The following is a 3,299-nucleotide window of genomic DNA, read 5'->3' as shown; positions in this document are numbered from 1 at the left end:
TAATGACCAATGCATAGATGCATTAACTTATTACAGTACCCATTGGTGATATTCTACTAATTAGATTATTAGTATTCATTTACTAGATAGAACATTATTTCATCAACTATTTGGTTTCCCTGAGTTACAGTTTAATTAGGAAAGACAGAATAAATTCTTTTATTTTATGAAGAAGTTTTATGAAAAAAAGGAAAAAGAGAGAGAGAGATTGAGTCCAGAGAAGCTTCCAAGGAGGACCAATTAGGCATTTTTTTTCTTTGTTGTTTTCACTGAGGTTGTTATAAATATCAATGCACATATTGTCCCCTCTTAGGTTCATGGATCCTGTTCAAGTTGGCTCTTGAGTCCTTCCGACACATCCACGTAGTCTTTGATAATCTTCCCAGCTCTCTTGTATGACAAGATATAACAGGAACATCATGTTCATTCCCCCTGCTGGACTTGAAATCAGCATTTCTCCAAGGAGACATTATTCACTATGTTTATTCAAACTTGTGTTCCTTCTTTAGTTTAACCTTCTTTCAAGTCAGGGCTTTTTTTTTTTTTTTTTAAGAATTTACTCACTGAATTCTTTCACCTTTTCAAATCTTCCTATTTTCCAACCACTTCATTTCTTAGTTTTTCTAACTGTCTTTTATGTTTTTTTTAAAATAAAAACACATTCTCTATCCTTCTTAAAATTTCTTTTTTTTTTTCGAAATATCAAGCAGAAGATTTTATTTGTTCTGTGGACATGTATTTTTGCCATGCTTTCAGGATTTGCTGGAACTTTCTTCTCATTTTTTCTTTTTTTTTCCTTACTAATTTTCTATGGGAAATGAATGGAATATTCTTTGGTTGCTTATTTCTCAATTAAATGTTTCCACCTTAGGAAGGAGACATAGATCAGAATGTAATTTTTTTTTTCCTGTAAAATCATTTTATTTTCTGCAAGGTAAATATTTTTCTTAGGCATTATTACTAGAACAACCTCTTTGTAGGGTTTTATAGTTTGGAATAACTATATTTAAAAAATTTTTTTGTATCTATAAAGAGTTGTAATACAAAAAATGATTTATAGGCTATTTTTCAGGAAGAAGTTACTAGACTATATTTCTATTGAAGAAACTTTACTATTTAAATCTATGATATGGAATGAAAAGATGATTAAAAAGTCTTCTGATCAAAAAGCTTGAGATCATCAAAGGAATGTTTAGTCTCTTCCACAGAGAGCCACCAGGATTTTTTCATAATCTCCTTTGGTTTCATCCAGGATGGCTTGACAGAGAGAGATGCCATACAACTTCTGATAGCATGCTTTGATGTCATTCATGTCAATTTCAGAGCGGGAAACCATAATCCTGATCAGTGTCTTATGACGAGTTCCAACACCCTTCATGGCCTGATGGAACTTCTCAGCAAAGAACATTGGCTGGTTTGTAGCACACTTCACAATAACTGTGAGGCATTTCTCGATGTCACCTTTCAACTCCAGGTCCAGAACTTTGTTCATGTCATGCTTACTATACTTGGAATATTTCTGAAACACTCTGCGAAGATGGGGATAGCTCCTGGTGGTAAGAATGGTAGTGAACACATTCACATCTGTCCCTTTTCTTCTTTCTCCTGCTTCATATAAGGCCCTGGCATCTGAATCAGCCAAGTCGTCATTTACAGCAAGCTCCTCAGATTGGTCCCTTAGCAAGAGAAAGCAAAGCCTTCTCATAATCTCCAGATGTGTCTGAGGCGATGTCTTTAGCCAGATCTCTCTTCAGTTCTTCTCTATAGACTCTGTTAATTTCTCTGATTTCTCTGTTAGCTCTTGATGCCAGAATTTCATTCAGAGTGTCTTCATCAGTCCCAAGGCCCTTCATGGCAGCACGGAGCTCTTCGGCATCAAACTGGGCTGGAGTTTTCAATAGAGCCAAAACAACTTCCTCAAGGTGACCGAGGAGGGCTTTCTTCAGAACTTCATCCAGGGGCTTTCCTTTCTCCTGCAGATAGGCCGCTTTGATCTGCTGACGCTGTGCATTGTTTCTCTTAGTCAGAATTTCAATGATGGTTGCTTCATCCACACCTTTAACTGTGATTGCTTTGTGCAAGGCCTCAACATCCGAGGATGGATTGAGCGTAGGATAGGGGCTCACTGCTGACCCAGGACCACCTTTGGATCCTTTCACCGTTTTAATGTATTCCTGCTCTTCATTTTCAATAAACCAGGCCTGCTTGAGGAATTCAGATCCCATTGCCATTTTTGAAGGATCTTTTTGTTTTTTTCACCTCCGTACAAAGAACTAAAGAGAGATTCTTCTCTGAACGGTTTGTGCTGCCAGAATGTAATTTTTAGCTTTAAAACTCCAGGGTTCAGTATCTTCTATTGTTTTCATGACATAGTTTAAAAAGCAACCCTAATAATTTCTAAAATCTTCTTCCTCTGCCCTCCTATTCCCTTTTATCCAGGCCTCCTCTTTCCTGTCCTTGCTGAGTATGGGGATTGGTTCTGGAAGGGGTTTTTTGGTTTGATAGGTGTCAATGTTTCTTTGATCCCAGAGTGCCAGGCACTCTCGGATATTTCGAAGTGCTTGCTCTCTCTTGAAAAGTGGCACCTGCAGTGTTCACTTCCAGTTTCAAAGCTTCTGCTGCTGTTCTGTGTCTTTACATTTTTGAGTTCTTGAATCACAGGACTCTCTGGCTCTCCTGAAAGATAAAGTCACCTTTTCTCCCCTCGACTTTCTCCCACACTTTGTGATACATACATGTATGTCTTTTTCTGTTGATTTGTTCCTCGCTGGTTGTATGTGGCAGTTCACATGGACACCTTGTTGTAGATGTTATCTGTAGATTTTTGATCTTGCTATCACAGATGCTTATTTTTCTTTTCTTTGATGGGGTTGTGCCTATTTATGGGAGGGGTGGGATATTCAGAGATAAAAATCTTTTCTGTAGCCAGCATCATTTCCCCAGAATGTTCTGCCATTCATATTTAAAATAAAATGATAGAAACCATTATCCTCATCCTTACAATAATCATTACATTGTATCAGTCTCCTTTCCAGTCTTCAAGGTGTCCATGACTCCCCACTTTAATGTATCGATAAAATTGGGCAATGCCTTTCTGTACTAGCCTCCTCCTAGTTATGACAGTCTTGTACTCTAGACATAGTCTTCATTACAGATAGGGAATTTAGAAAATAAGGAAACTGTGGCTTATTAGCTGAAAGTGGAATTATGTATTATTTTTTTCAGGTAAAAATGTCTTTAGGCCAAAGTTTTAAAATGAATATTGAAAAAATATCCTGGAATCATTTTGCAAAGGTGAA

General features: G+C 37.1%; 1 pseudogene across 1 annotated transcript; it reads right to left on the bottom strand.

Annotated features, from left to right (window-relative positions):
* Positions 1-896: 896 nt before the first annotated feature.
* On the bottom strand, positions 897-2,306 carry LOC113904282 (annotated as a pseudogene). Its single transcript, XR_003514472.1, has one exon. The product of XR_003514472.1 is annotated as an annexin A1 pseudogene (transcript).
* Positions 2,307-3,299: the final 993 nt, after the last annotated feature.

Source organism: Bos indicus x Bos taurus, chromosome 14 (assembly GCF_003369695.1).
Source record: "Bos indicus x Bos taurus breed Angus x Brahman F1 hybrid chromosome 14, Bos_hybrid_MaternalHap_v2.0, whole genome shotgun sequence".
Lineage (NCBI taxonomy): Eukaryota > Metazoa > Chordata > Mammalia > Artiodactyla > Bovidae > Bos > Bos indicus x Bos taurus.
The sequence above is the reverse complement of the archived record's forward strand: the minus strand, read 5'-3'. Positions and strand labels throughout refer to the sequence as shown.